The sequence below is a fragment of the Podarcis muralis genome, chromosome 3, assembly GCF_964188315.1.
Source record: "Podarcis muralis chromosome 3, rPodMur119.hap1.1, whole genome shotgun sequence".
NCBI lineage: Eukaryota > Metazoa > Chordata > Lepidosauria > Squamata > Lacertidae > Podarcis > Podarcis muralis.
The window spans coordinates 22,161,882-22,178,238 of NC_135657.1; the positions used below are offsets into that span (position 1 = coordinate 22,161,882).

The following is a 16,357-nucleotide window of genomic DNA, read 5'->3' on the forward strand; positions in this document are numbered from 1 at the left end:
TTGCCATCTATTGGATTTGACTTTTGTAGTAGTAAATGTAATAAATTGCATTCCTTCTATCCTTGAAACAAGCGTGTGTTATAATAGTGCTCATTTATTTGTGTAGCTCCTTAGATGGATAAGAGAGCTTCACATACTGTAGATCAGGCATGTCCAACAGGTAGATTGTGGTCTACCGGTAGATCATTGGGTGCCTGTGGTAGACCGCTGGCTCCCCCCAAAGAAGCTCAACAGGGCTTTCCTCCCTTAAAAAAAGCCCAGTATGACCTGAACCCCTAAAAAACTGGCCTTCTTCCCTAAAAGAAAGCTCAACAACTTTGACTTGAACCCTCCCTAGATCACTGCCAGCTTTTAACTCTGAGTAGATCGCAGACTCTTGGGAGTTGGCCACCCCTGCTGTAGATTATGTCATTACAAAAACTCTGTAAGGGAAACCAGAATTATACCCATCATGTAAATGGACACAAGCACGACAATGCCTTAGCTGTTTGCAAATTCAAACCATGGACTTGGGAGAATTTTAGCCTGGTTTCTTAAATACAGCACTAGATATTGAAAATCAAACTTTCCCCCTAAAAAAACCAAAATGTAACTGCCTAAATGCCTTATCTGGGATGGTTTTATTCTCCCCCCTGCAGCCTGTATTCTATCTTCTAGCCCTTTATTCATTAACAGGCGCTGGGTGTGAGTCATAGCAGCACAGTTTGGTGTTTCCTGATTGGGATGTGAAGCCAGAAAAGCAGCTGTTTCGTATTACACACATTTGGTCTAGCGTTCAGCTATTTTTGTGGTGTGCGCTAAAAAGATCAGTACTGGTGGTCAAATTGCAGCCTGTGCCACGAAGATGTTTTGGAACCAATTGTTTGCTCTTGAAACCATTCTAACGTTTGTATGAGTTGCTAAGATATATCGGAATTAGGAGAAGCAGGTAAAACAGGCCCAGGTGTATCAGCTTCCTCCTGCCTTTTGGTGATGTGCAGTGCATCTAGCTTCTTGTAGAAAGTTTGGAATGCTGTATTCTTATGGCAAAAGAATCACGGTCTATACTATGCCGTGAAGTTCCATTAAGGTATGGCCTTTTGTACCTTTGCAGTCTTCCCTGGCCTGGCACCGTCCAGATGTTTGGAACTGCAACCCCCATCAGCTCCACTGGCCATGCTGGTGGGGGTTGCAGATCAGAACATCTGGAGGGTGGCAGGTTAAGGAAAGCGGCCTTAGGTTGTCAGTAAGGGGCGCTGCATTGGAGTAAGTCTTCTGAAGCACCATTGGAATTTGAGTCCAACAGCACCATACAGTTAATGCACATGTCTCCAAATAATACTGGGAACTAGTTTATTAAAAATACTGGAAACCGTAGGTCTGGGGAGAAACTACAGTTCTCATGATTCTTTGGGAGAAGTCATGTATTGAATGCACCTTAAATGTGTGCTGTGGAATGCGGATATGCCCTAGTTAGATCTCAGGCCATAATGAAAAATAGCTCCATGCACTTTAAAAAAAAACACCTTTCAGCTCAGCCTTCCACAACTTGCTGCCCTACAGTTCTGGATTTTCACCATGTAACACGGTGAAGGGAGATTATCACGGCTGTTGGTATAAGGATTCCTAAGGCTGAAAGCTGCCTGCAGAACACTCTTGCAGTAGTAGTATGTGTTTCTGGGGAAGCATAAAGGTTTTCTGTATCTTTGAGAAGTGGGAACTCGGCCCAAGGTATAAAGCTGTAGAGGAGGTTTCAAAGATTCTGGGCATTAAGTGTTGTGCAGAAGAGGCAAGAAGTTTGCCCAAAGGGATCCACTTGGAGCTTGGAACCTAAAGGAAGGAGGAACTTGGGGACATAGGATGCTGCCTTTATACTGAGTCAGGCCCATTAGTTGATCTCAAGGCAGTGTACTTACCGGTCCCCAACAGGGGTGCCAACTTGAATAAAATATGGGGGTGGGGGGCTGGACAGGTAGGAGTTGGCTTCTATGGAGACTCCCCAAGGAGTCTCCCATCTACTCACTGATCAGTGCCATACCCTACCTGTTGCAATGACAAGCACTTCACTAGTCAGCAATAGTCAAATTTCTTGTGTCAGGTGGTTGCTTTGCTGCAGAGAAGTGTCCGAAATGTGCCCAGCAGGGTGCAGTTCCTAAGCAAGTACCTGTAAAATATGAAGCAAGTGCATGGTTGATCTGGATGAGCATTGCTCTGTGGTACAACGCCTCCTTTACATATAGCAGGATATGATGCTGTGGAGCAGTGGTATAATTTGGTGCAATACACTTCCTTATATCAGGGTCAAGGGAGCCCGTGGCTGTCCGTCAGCCCCAGCCGGTGCGGCCAATAATCCAAGGCGATTGGCATGGTACAGGTTTCATGCTGCTGCTGCCTTAGGGAAGCAAGGGAGAGTTAAATGGATGGTGCCCATCAGGCCTGGCGTTGTTGGGTAGCAGGTCTAACCCATCAGGGCTATGAGGAAAGGACTAATCAAGCACATGTACCGCTACCCTTGAAAGCAGTGGGTTTATTCCCACGTGGAGCTGAAGTTCTTGCGTAAGGCCGCCTTTGCTCTTTCCGTGGGATTGCTGCTGTTCTTTGGCCAATTCGGCAAAGCCGAGGAGCGGCTGTTTTTAACCGTGCTCCAGTTCCTTTGCATGAATTAAGGGCCGTTTGAAGGTTGCAAGTCTTGGGAAAGCGCCGTCAGCTTCCTTTTCTAAAGCAAGCATGGAAAGGAACTAAGGGCTGCAACCAAACTGGCTGCTTTTTCCCTTTCGGACTAAAATAACAACAATAATAAATCCATTTGTATTCACCGCCAAACCCTTGCTTTCTCGGAAAGCCTCTTGCTTTTGTTTTGGCGGATCTTAATTCGTTGGCCAGGCTTTGAGCTGGAGTTGTTGCATTAGTGTGTTCTATCTTAAGTGCTGAAAACCTGGAATTTGCAGCAGCTGTGCTGGATCTTGCTTAAGCTATTTGTGAGTTGCAGAACTGGGCCCAGAAAATCCCCACTGAAGAAGCCACTGCCCAGGACTCTGAGCAGTGGTCTGGCCTTCAGACATAACTGGGTGCCTTCAGCTTCTAATATAATTTGGTCACCGAAGACAAAACCATCCCAAATTCTAAAATGGTCGAGTTGTGTTGTAGTGGCTCTGAGTCGTAAATTAAAGCCTTGCATTTGAAACTTTGAAAGAACTCTGCCTGTTTTATCCCGAGGGTAATGAGGAAGAATACTTCCCCCTAGAACCATGTTATAACACAAAAGCATGATAACATCTCTCAGGATTGCCTCATCTGCAGAACACATGAGGTTACTTTACATTGCAGAAGATTATTGGGCCATCTAGCCTGGGATTATCTGCCATGACTAGCAGATCTTCTTGGCTAGCGAACCCGGCTGCATTCAGATGCAGTGATAAACTATGCTTTACTGCCTTGTTAATTACCCTGAGCCATGAGTTCATGCACACGTTTTCCCTCTCCTCTGGTGTAGCACATTCACTTCTTTATATATATATTGTTGTTGTTTAGTCGTGTCCGACTCTTCCTGACCCCATGATCCAGAGCACGCCAGGCACTCCTGTCTTCTACTTCCTCCCGCAGTTTGGTCAAACTCATGCTGGTAGCTTCGAGAACACTATCGAACCATCTCGTCCTCTGTCGTCCCCTTCTCCTTGAGCCCTCAATCTTTCCCAGAGAGGTTTGATCTTCCTCCAGTTCATAGGACTCTCAAGAGTCTCCTCCAGCACCATAATTCAAAAGCATCAATTCTTCGGCTATTAGCCTTCTTTATGGTTCAGCTCTCACTTCCATGCATCACTACTGGGAAAACCATAGCTTTAACTATATGGACCTTTGTCAGCAAGGTGATGTCTCTGCTTTTTAAGATGCTGTCTAGGTTTGTCATTGCTTAAACTAGGCCAGTTTAGCATTATGTCTGAAACCAGATGAAATGCCATTACTCTTAATTACGGTTTACAGAAACATGCTGACTTTAAACCATTGTTTATGCAGCCGGCTTGATCCGAAGCACAGTTTGGGATTCAAATGTTTATTGCTACATCCAAACTTTGCCCCCCTTCATTAGAAGATGCCATGAATTGGGCCTGGGATCTTTCACGTGCAAAACCTATTCTCTGCCTTGGAGCCACGGTGCAGCCCTCCTGGAGACTGTGATATGCTTTATGGATCTTTTGTAAAAAGATGTAGCAAGACTTAACACCTTGGATTTATTAAAGCTGTGCTTTGTCTCAGTAATGTTTACAATAACCCTGTGACTTGGGTCTGAATTATTATTTTTCTGTTGTGAACTGGAGGGCTGTAACTGACAGTGTGTTGCTTAAGTCCCCTACTGAGTCATGGCAAAAGGATGATCACAACCAGGAAATTATTGCCTTGCAGCTGTGTCTCTTAGCCAGCACCTTATTGTAGATCAGGTTCACAAGTTTGGGGAAGGAATGCATCTTCTACCCAGTTCAGTATCAGCTGAAGCCCCCTACCCTGTGCTGTTTTCAAGGACAGAGTATTGCAAACATCACCTTTCAAAGTCACCCGGCTATCGCTGTCTTAATGATTATACTCTAGCATTTTTATCCTGCCCTTGCATTTTGTTTTTAATGTGCACTCAATACCTTCCTAAGGTATTTGCAACCTTTCCAAGTGTAGCCTTCTACCGTTTAATAGTTTCATATTTTATTAAAAAAATTCAGTTGTAGCAAATAAAGTGATGAAAGATAGAGTGAAAATAAGTGCAAAAAAAAAATACAGTAAGGAAGAAATACATAAAATACAATCAGTTGCACTTCCATATGTTATTATGTACATAAAAGGTAAAGGTAAAGGTACCCCTGCCCATACGGGCCAGTCGTGTCCGACTCTAGGGTTGTGCGCCCATCTCACTTAAGAGGCCGGGGGCCAGCGCTGTCCGGAGACACTTCCAGGTCACGTGGCCAGCGTGACGAAGCTGCTCTGGCGAGCCAGCACCAGCGCAGCACATGGAAACGCCGTTTATTATGTACATACTGTATATAAATAACATTGTTTTCCTAACACATATACTCTGGTTTCTCTTCAGGTCATATCAATCTTTTGCCTTTTACTAAAGATTTCTGTGGAGAGGACCCTGAATGCTCTTCAGTGGCAGGAGGTGGTGCTACTTTTGAATGGGAGCTAAGCTCAGTTTCCAACCACTTTGTAAATGTAATTCCCCAGCCTATAGAACTCTTAAACTTATTCCATTGATTTATAGCCAGATTAGGCATGTTCAGTTGCCCGGCCGAAGTAGCAACAGCAGCAGAGAAGGCATGTGGTAGCACAGAAAAGGCTAGGCGCTGTCCTGGTTAAGGTGAGGGTCTGAACTCTGGTGCCAGCCCTGCTTTTACTTTCAAGAGATGATAAATCGCATCCACGCCATCCATTAAAAGCATTCTTATGCCACTTTAACAGTCATTGCTTCCCCACAAAGAATCTTGGGAACTGTAGTTTGGTAAGGGTGCTGTAAGTTATTGGGGAACCCCTCACAATGCTACAATTCCTAGTAGTAGTAGCAGCAGCAATAATAATAATAATAATAATAATAATAATAATAATAATAATAATAATAATAATAAATTAATTATTTATACCTCGCCCATCTGGTTGGGTTTCCCCAGCTACTCTGGATCGGCTCCCAACAGAATATTAAAACAGAATAAAACTTCAAACTTTAAAAACTTCCCTAAACAAGGCTGCCTTCAGATGTCTTCTAAATGTCAGATACAGTGGTACCTTGGGTTACAGATGCTTCAGGTTACAGACTTTGCTAACCCAGAAATACTACCTTGGGTTAAGAACTTTGCTTCAGGATGAGAACAGAAATCGTGCAGCAGCGGCACAGTGGCAGCAGGAGGCCCCATTAGCTAAAGTGGTGCTTCAGGTTAAGAACAGTTTCAGGTTAAGAACAGACCTCCAGAACGAATTAAGTACTTAAGCAGAGGTACCACTGTAGTTGTTTATTTCCTTGACATCTGGTGGTATTTCACAGGGCGGGCGCCACTACCTAGAAGGCCCTCTGTCTGGTTCCCTGTAACTTCGCTTCTCGCAGTGAGGGAACTGCCAGAAGGCCCTCAGAGGAGGACCTCAGTGTCTGGGCAGAACGATGGGGGTGAAGATGCTCCTTCAGGCATACTGGGCCGAGGGCCGTTTAGGGTTTTAAAGGTCAGCACAAACACTTTGAATTGTGCTCAGAAACGTACGGGGAGCCATTGTAGGTCTTTCAGGACTGGTGTTATGTCGTCTCAGCTGCCGCTTCCAGGTTACTAGTCTAGCTGCCGCATTCTGGATTAGTTGTAGTTTCCAGGTCACCTTCAAAGGTAGCCCCATGTGGAGCACATTGCAGTAGTCCAAGCGAGAGATAACTAGAGCATGCACCACTCTGGCAAGATTGTGCGCAGGCAGGTAGAGTCTCGGTCTGCGTACCCAGGATTCTTGGGGGGCGGGCAGAGCCATTATTATGAAAGTGGTACAAGACTGCTTGAAAAATGTTGTGTGGATGTGACTGATGACTCTTCACCTCTTGTTCCAGCGGTGTCATGGGCTTGACAGAGCACTTGTGCGCCTCCCCCCCTCCCCACTCGTACAACAGGAATGGTTGTGCAAGACAGCAGATGGTCAGCAGTAACATTCTTGTGCTCATGGGAAATATTTAGCACATGTGATGTTACGCAAGCCCCAGTCTTGGAGTTATTAAGCTGAGTGTTTTGGGAACTGACAACTGAGATTTCTTAACGGCCTGTCCTGCTGTATGGAAATGCATCTGCACAGGTTTGTTTCAAATAGCGGACACGCCACTTCTCGTGCGCACTGTGATCTGGGTGCATTAAAACTCAAGTGTGAGAGCTGGAAGTCTCTGATTTTAAAGCCTGAGGGTAAATGTTGTTCTGCTTCCTTGCTTGATCTTATTAGACTTATAGCGCCACCTTTCAAAATATGAACATATTTCTAAGGCAGCTTACAAAACGATATTTTTAAAAATCAAAACATCAAAATTTACAATTAAAGATAAAAAAACAGAAAGAGCAGAATAGGTATTAGATTATGATGAGGACGACGACGATGATAATTTATTATTTATACCTCGTCCATCTGGTTGGGTTTCCCTAGCTACTCTGGGCGGCTCCCAACAGAATATTAAAAACACGATAAAACATCAAACATTAAAAACTTCCCCAAACAGGGCTGCCTTCAGATGTCTTCTAAAAGTAAGATAGTTGTTTATTTCCTTGACATCTGATGGGAGGGCGTTCCACAGGACAGGCGCCGCTATCGAGAAGGCCTTTTGCCTTCTAACCCCTCTTAAAGTTATAAATCCTCACAGCCAGTGAAAACAACATTTCAGCCACAAAAGCCATCTATTTTGAAAGAAAATTGGGGGCAGGGGGAGCTCATCAGGCCCCACCTAAAACACAACAGGGGAGGAACTACAGTGGTACCTCAGGTTAAGTACTTAATTCGTTCCGGAGGTCCGTTCTTAACCTGAAACTGTTCTTAACCTGAAGCACCACTTTAGCTAATGGGGCTTCCTGCTGCCGCCGCGCCGCCAGAGCACAATTTCTGTTCTCATCCTAAAGCAAAATTCTTAACCCGGGGTAATATTTCTGGGTTAGCGGAGTCTGTAACCTGAAGCGTATGTAACCTGAAGCGTATGTAACCTGAGGTACCACTGTAATTGTATCTTTTGGTTAAGGGAGTTCCATAGACTATACTAATTATTTATTTTTATTAGAAGGGGACCACCACCAAAAAGATCTTGTCTCTTGTGCTTCCTATCCCAACTGCCACTGCTGGTGGGCGTATGAGCATTTATGCACACAGAAAAACAACATTTTGAAAGATAAGGATGGAGTGGACAATGCCCTTTCCATGGACGTCAGTCTCCAAGAACGGTCTCAGAAATATGCTTTTGGTGAATTTATAAACTGGCTGTCACTTACAATTTGTTGCCAGAACAGAAGATGAGGTGAGCATAGATAACTTTGAAGTTTTAGGTTTATCCTCCACAAATAAAGTGATTGACTAAAACAGGGTCTCTGTGTTGGGTGATGTTCTGCTCAAATAGGTCATTTGGCATAAAGTTTCTGCTGAGGATGGGGAACCTGTGGCCATCCAGATGTTGCCAGTTTGCATCTCCATCTCTCTCTCTCTCTCTCTCTCTCTCTCTCTCTCTCTCTCTCTCTCTCTCTCTCTCTGGGGCTGCTGCAAGGTAGAGTCTGACATCATCTGCTACCCCATTCCTGTGTAATGCTGCCATCTTTCCCAAAGTGCTTGGGCTGCTAAATAACATAGGGCGGGGGTGAGGAAACCCTTCAGGTATTGCTGAACTACAACTCCCATCAGAACCAGGAAGCATAGCCAGTGGCCAAGGGTAATGGGAGTTGGAGTTTAGCAGCATCTGAAGAGCCAGAGGTTGCCGACACCTGGTATAGGGACACAGGATAGATGTCTCTGCCTTTGAAGAGGAGGTGGGTAGTGAACAAGGAGAAGACCTTCTCAGCTGGGACGCAAATTCATATACACCCTGGGAGACTGGCTGGTGCCTCCTACTCTTCCATCGTTTTCTAGCTGAGGTAAGACGCCATATTCTGCCATGCTTAAAAGTCTTGATACTGTGGTGATTTGACTGCTGACAGGTTTGGTCGGCTGTTTTAATGTTCGATCATTGTGTTTGGTTTTTGTTGGGTTGGATCCAGGCTTGTGGCGAATGGAATTACCTTCATGTGCTCCACAGGAGTAATAATAATAATAATAATAATAATAATAATAATAATAATAATTTATTTATACCCCGCCTATCTGGTTGGGGTTTCCCCAGCCACTCTGGGTGGCTCCCAACAGAATATTAAAAACACGATAAAACATCCAACATTAAAAGCTTCCCTAAACAGGGCTGCCTTCAGATGTCATCTAAAAGTCAGATAGTTGTTTATTTCCTTGACATCTGATGGGAGGGTGTTCCACAGGGTGGGTGCCACTACTGAGAAGGCTCTTTGCCTTCTCCCTCTAACCTCACTTCTCGCAGTGAAGGAACCGCCAGAAGGCCCTCAGAGCTGGACCTCAGTGTCGGGGCTGAGCGATGGGGGTGGAGACGCTCCTTCAGGAGGAAGTCAATTGTCACCAGTTTCCTGCAGTCTACTCTTGCCATTGAAAATCTTCCTTGGAGGTGAGGGACCCTCTGGAGCAGCATGGGAGGTTGTATGGGCAGCTGCAAGGGGAAGAAAAGTCACTCTTCCTCAACTCCTTTCCTGGCACTTTGGGATCAGACTCCAGTGGAAAGATGTGTCCGCATCTAGTCCACTGTGCTTTTCTTAATACGGTGAACCACCCTGCAAATATTGATAACGAAAGAGCATTAGACCTTGACCAAAGAAATAACAGAATAGTTGGGTTTTGCCTTGGAATGGCTTTCATGGGAAAGGAAGAACAAATATTCGTTCTGAAAGTGTGGCCCAGAGAAACCACTGCAGTAAGCAAAGCAAAAACACTTTGAAACTGCCTAATAGAATATCTGCAGTGGGAATCCGTTCATTGTTAATAACAAACTTCTGAAACAGGAAATTTTCTGCAGAAAAATAAAGCGCTGGAACATTTCCCATTCTCCACCACCCATCATCTCTCCCCCCCCCCCCTTTATGTGGTCATGAAGAGCAAATGAGATAGTCAAACTGGTTCCATCTGGACTACTGCAATTGAGGGCTCACATAATTATTTTTTATTTCCCAACATTTATAAACGTGTGAGGGAAGGGGATTGCCGGCTGGTTTTGACTAAACCCTTCACACCAGGCCCTAGGGATAGGAGGGGCTGTGCAGATTGTCAGGAAGCCCCTCACATAGGGCCTTAGGGACAGGAGCAGCTAAGAACCGCAATTGCTGAATCAGATTGGCTGCTACAGAAACTGGATTGCCCAGATCTCTCCTCAGACCTTTGACATCTGTCCCAGAGGATACAGGGAAATCTTGTCCAGACAGAATCTACCTAGAAAGTCTCCCTGACCTTCCATCCCTGCCAGTAAAGTTGGCAAACTCAGGGTAACGATTCCTCCCTTAGGGGTGAACCTATGGGCTATATAGATATATATGCAATTGCCAAATTCCACCAGTGCTCTCCATGCAGAGACTTCAAGGAGCTGGTGTATTCATTCCCTCCCCCCCCCCCCCCCCCCGCCAGTTCCCTCCTTCAAACCGCTGCCTTTGGTTCTTATTCCACGGTTTCAGCTGAGACATGACACTGGAGCACCTCATCGATTGGTAAATATTTGCATAGTGCTTTGACCTCGTACAGGCCAGTATAACTACTCAGGATTAGTCAGCAGCTACGCTCCGTCCCAACCGTGGCGTTTGACCCAAATATTTTTAAATATTTATAAGGAGAAGAATTCATGGCTTGATCGGAGAATAAATCATAAGATACTGCCTCGCCTGCTCCTCCACCACCCTGAGTTTCCTGCTTTTAAATAATCTCTCCCCCCCCCCCCCCGCTCCCCAGCCCCGCTTGTTCTTCTGGTTAGTTCCTGGTATTAATCTACTTGGGGCGCGATTGCAACAAGCTTGGAGTCGTGACAATGTTGCAAACAATTCCATGTATTTGCGTAGAGTTAACAAAGTGTGCTAAAGTTGTGTGTGAGAGAGATAAATGTCTGCTCCAGGATGTATTAAGCTACCTTTGTAGCCCTCGCCTGCTTTCCAAAGAAGTGGAAACAATTTACGAGGGGGCCATACGTTTTTATCACCGCACCAGACCTGTGACTTGCTCAAGACTGCCTGGGGACATAAAAATGTGAGCCCCTAGCCTCTCCTACTCAAAGCCAAGCACTCTAGTGCAGTCTTTGCCAACCTGGTGCCCTCCTGATGTTGTCGGACTACAATTCCCAGGAGGCCCAGCCACGGGACTGCTGGGAGTTGTAGTGCAACAACATCCGGAGAGCATCAGGCTGGCAAAGGATGCGTCCAGATACTACAGTACCTCAGCGTCCTGATTTGTGGAGACCGTAGCTTTTTCCTGCGGCGACAGCTTCAAGGTACACCTAAAACAGACGCACGTTGATTTCATAATTTAGTTACCGGTATTTCATAAAATGTATACACCGCTTGATTGCAGAAGAAAAAGCGGCTTACAAAAAGACACACACACACACTGCTGAAACAGTACTTATCCCAGGTCACAGAGTAAAAGCATTTTGCATCAGTCAGATCGAGAAAATGTGCCAGGTTTGGAGGAGCTCCCAGGAAAGAGAACCTCAGAGCTAGGGAGCAGGCATGTAGACCATGTGTACCTGCCCTGTTGGACCCTAACACCCACGGAAAACCTGCAAAGTTCATGGTCAGCTACCAGTTAAAGTGAGACTTAATCTGCAAGAGTGGCTATATATCTACTAATTAAGTGTCTGGGGTGAAGTGTGGAGGAGCAGCAGAAGGAAATACTTATCGTACTCCGAAAGACCGTGTTGGTGGGAAGATTTTCTCCCGTTTCAAGGGGATCGGTGAGAACCCCACAGGGCCAGCCCTACCATTAGGCAGAGTGAAGCAGCAGGGACTGGTGTCAAGGTGTTGGAGACAGCTCTGCATGCTACATGGCTTGCCTTGTGCCCCGCAAGCTAGCAAGCCTACTAGCCTTTGGTGCCATTGTGGATGCTGTCCTGTTGGTTGGTACCTGCCTTCCTGGCTTCTACACATGGAATGGGAACTTTGAAAGCTCTCTTACATTGAATCAAAACAAAAAAAATTCCTTCCAGTAGCACCTTAAAGACCAACTAAGTTAGTTCTTGGTATGAGCTTTCGTGTGCATGCACACTTCTTTACATTGAATCAGATTATGGGTCCATCTAGCTGAGTCTTCTCTTCACTGATTGGCAGCAGCTCTTTGGGATTTCAAGCATCAGCCCTACCTGGTGATGTCAGAGATTGAACTCAGTGCCTTCTGCATGAAAAGCAGGTGCCCTGCTCCTGAGGCACTTTGCCTCGGGCTGCAGAATGCCTTGGGCTGGCCCAGGGAGTGTGGACCAAGCAGCCCCAGGGCACAATTCAGCAACCACACAGATAAGCGGCTCAGAGAAGTTTCCCCTTCTCTTTATGCAAATGGACAGGGCAGAGATTTGACTCTCAGCCCTTGGTGACAAGTCAGGCTCCTAGATTCATCTTCTGCCCTTGGGGAATTCCTCTTGTGAAAAGAGTTTCTGCATTCTTTAGGCCTGAGTTCATGCTGAAAAATCTCCTGAAAGTTCTCCTTCTTTCAAAGGAAGTCCTCTTGGCAGCTGCAAAGAAAGCAACGAAATACTTTGCAAGAGCGTCTTAAGGAATATCTCTGCTTTGTGCTAAACCAACCACTGCAAAGCCTGTCTTACTTCTTCTGTCAGAGGCATCTGAATACATCTGAAGATCACAAGGGTTTCCAGGCTTTCCAGGAGCATTTGGTTGGCTGCTGTGAGACCAGAGACACAGGTACGTTAATCAAGAAAAAGTGTTTTATATGTGTTATAAAACGGTGACACCAGATGGTGCTGTGGAGTCCCGTCTTTCGCCAACGTGATTTCCCATAATAAAGTTCACGCTGCGTTTTCCTGAAATGCATTTTTGATGTCTCTAGATCCAGCCCAGGATCCTTGACTGGATGAGCCACTGGTCTGATCTTCTCACACTTTTATGGAAAACTGGTGCCATTGGAACATGGAATCAGATGTTCATAAATAAGAGCTTTCTTCCCACTGGCTTGACCCAGGGCCAGCCATGTCATTAGACAGAGTGAAGCAGTTGTCTCTTCAGATGCAGGGAGTAAGAGGGTCAGAGAGCGGTGGCAAGGTATTGGAGGACAGAGCTTGGTGTGTCCTGCATTAGCTAGTCTTACATGTGGTGGTGGATGTCAGCCAGTCCACTGTCTTCTGAATATGGAGAAGCGGCTATGCCATCTTGCCCTTTGCCTTAGGCAGCAAAATGTCTTGAACCAGCCTTGGTCTGACCATAACCCTCCTGTTGCACCCAATGGTAGTCCTGCCCAGGGTAGATCCACTGAAGTTAGTAGGTAAAGGTAAACATACCCCTGCCCGTACGGGCCAGTCGTGTCCGACTCTAGGGTTGTGAGCCCATCTCACTTAAGAGGCCGGGGGCCAGCGCTGTCCGAAGACACTTCTGGGTCACGTGGCCAGCGTGACAAGCTGCATCTGGCGAGCCGGCACCAGCGCAGCACACGGAAACGCCGTTTACCTTCCCGCTAGTAAGCGGTCCCTATTTATCTACTTGCCCCCGGGGGTGCTTTCGAACTGCTAGGTTGGCAGGCGCTGGGACCGAGCAACGGCAGCGCACCCCGCCGCGGGGATTCGAACTGCCGACCTGACGATCGGCAAGTCCTAGGCGCTGAGGTTTTACCCACAGCGCCACCCGCGTCCCTACTGAAGTTAGTAGACATTACCAATTTAGGTTCACTGATGTGAATAGCTGAATACAGCCCCATGCCTGCAACAGATGCTCCACCTGCACAGTTTTACACCAGTGCCATCGCTCTCAAGTTGCACTGCTGCATCCCTTGGACCGGTCCTTTCAGGTGGTAGCTTCAGGGGTACCATTAGAGGGCAGCAAATGGTCTGTTATTTTTATTATATTTCATGCAGCCCGTTCTCCCCTGTCTTGCTAGTGTGGTCTAGTGGCTAGGGAGTTGGACTAGGACCTGGGAGACCAGGGTTCAAATCCCCACTCGGCCATGCAGCTTGCTGAGTGACCTTGGGCCAGTCACCTCCTCTCAGCCTAACCTGCTCACAGGGTTGTTGTGGGGGGGGGGGGAGGAAGAACTCTATATGCCACCTTGAGCTCCTTGGAGGGGTATAAATCCATTAAATAAATAAATAAATAAATAGTTGGTCCTCTCAAAATTAGCACATTGTGCTTAGCTCAGTTGTGCAGAGGTTGTGTAGAACCTACTGTGCTCCAAAGGTCATGGCATTTCTTTTGCGCAGTGATCTCCCTGAGGAGGCTTATCTGCTACCTGTTGACAACAATTGCATCCCATCTTTCCTCCAAGGAGTTTAGGCGTCCATAGTTCTTATCTTCTCCATTTTATCTTTACAGCAGTTCCATGGGGGTAGGCTAAACAAAGAGACAGATGGCTGGCCCAATGTCACTAAGGCAAGTGGGGTTTGAACCCTTCTCTCCCAGGTCCTGGTCCGACACTAACCACTACACCACACAGTCTTTGCATGATCCTCCCTGGAGACTGAACCTGGGGCTTTCTGCATGCAGAGCAGATACTCTGCCACGGAGCTGCCAGCCCCTTGCAATCTTCTCTTTCCAGCTGCAAACTCCACCCCACCCCTCATCCCAGTCTTTTACACAGCATTTATGCTTTTTAAAACAACCATTGGCCCAACGGGGCTTTAAAAATCCCTAATTGTTCTACGGGTGGGCGGGCTTTGAGAAGACTCAAAGGAGAGGCCTTGCTAGTCAAATCCAGCCTGCTAGATGGAGGCTCCCCATCTGTGATATATAGAAAAAAATGGATGGGGCATCCTTTTCTTTAGTATGATTTCACTTCTGGATGGTATTTTTTTATTATCATCTCAGTCAGCTGAGCTGGGCTTAAAACTGTGGTTTTCTCATCAAGTCCTTTTTTTAATGAAACAGTGGAAAGCTATGGAAGACTCACGTTTACACAACTTTTGTGGCAATTTCTTCATGATGAGCAATTCCCAAATCTGTGAAATGATATGCTCGCTGTAGGAATTTGCTCTGATCTTCATGCTCCATTTTGGCAGTTGTTTGAAAGAGAGAGAGAGAGAGAGAGAGAGAGAGAAGGAGAGAAGGCAGCTGAACCTCTGTGCACTTTGGCTAAGTTTAATAAAGGTAAAGGGACCCCTGACCATTAAGTCTAGTCGCGGCCGACTCTGGGGTTGCGGCGCTCATCTCGCTTTATTGGCCGAGGGAGCCGGCGTACAGCTTCCGGGTCATGTGGCCAGCATGACTAAGCCGCTTCTGGCGAACCAGAGCAGCACACGGAAACGCCGTTTACCTTCCCGCTGGAGCAGTACCTATTTATCTACTTGCACTGGCGTGCTTTCGAACTGCTAGGTTGGCAGGAGCTGGGACTGAGCAACGGGAGCTCACCCCGTCGCGGGGATTCAAACTGCCGACCTTCTGATTGGCAAGTCCTAGGCTCTGTGGTTTAACCCACAGCGCCACCCACGTCCCTAAGTTTAATAGATACGCCATTAATTTTAGTGGTTCTTCTGTGTCTGCTTTGAAATGTACCCCCCCCACACACACCTCAATCTAGCTTACCTTCACTGAGCCGTTCCGTCAGCCTCTGGAGCTTAGTTCAGTCTTCGCCAAGCTGGCGCCCTCCAGATGTTTTGCACTGCAACTCACATCAGCCCCAGTCTCTCCCAGTTCTACTTCAGCATGCTTGGGTTTGAACCTGGGACCTTTCATGTGCAAATCATGTTCTCCACACCTATGGACCCTTCCCCAGAGCTCATTGGCAGAGCAAAATGTCTCAAGTTCAACCCTCTGATAGGGTCCCTGTCTGAAACTGTAGAGAGCTGCTGCCAATCGGTGTATAAATTACTGAGATGGACTGGTAGTCTGAGCTGGTATATATTCAGATTAACAGGGAGCCCTGGGTAGTGAATCTGAGGCTGTGTGGCGATCACACAGGGCCCCCGGACGTTTGACGGTCTATTGACCCTGTGCCACCACTGCGATTGCTTTTTCCGCTGCCACCACCCCGTATCTCACGGGGACACACGGAGTCCAGTCAGTTGTTAGCATTAACAAATAATCAAGTTTATTTTTAAATGCAGGAACAAGCTTATGGTTACAGTTAATTTTTCTTGGCAGTTTCTTAATCTTAGTTCCCAGCAACTTGAAACTGATTATTCCAAACTATCTATCTGACTCCACCTAACAATTCCTCTCACAATACAACTCTACCAACCTACACCCTAATGCTCCCTCTTCCTTCTTCAACTCCCCAAACCTCAACTGACTTTCAAAACCTCCCACTCGTAACTTTTACTCCTCCCTTGCATTCCACTGGCCAATCACATCACACTCATTTAACCCTTTCCTTATGACCCATCCTAGGAGGCAAACGCCACAGCCTGGAACTTATCATGTGTGTCTCTGAGAGTGGTGGTGGGACAATGAAGACAGTTCAGAGGAGGAAGGGGGGTGGTGGTGAACAAGCAACAGGCTTGAGTGAGAAAGACGGAAGACACTGCAGACACAGGACAGGCAGCCGAGGAGGAGGTGGGGCGGAAGCTGAGATAGATTCACAGGAGCTGGCACGTCCTACTGCGTTTAGCTCTTCTGCCCTCTTGTCTCCAAGGACTCGGAAGGTTTTGCATGCTAGGGCAGAAAGC

General features: G+C 46.6%; 1 pseudogene; it reads left to right on the forward strand.

Annotated features, from left to right (window-relative positions):
- Positions 1–5,038: 5,038 nt before the first annotated feature.
- LOC114595078 (U5 spliceosomal RNA) lies at positions 5,039–5,108 on the forward strand (annotated as a pseudogene).
- Positions 5,109–16,357: the final 11,249 nt, after the last annotated feature.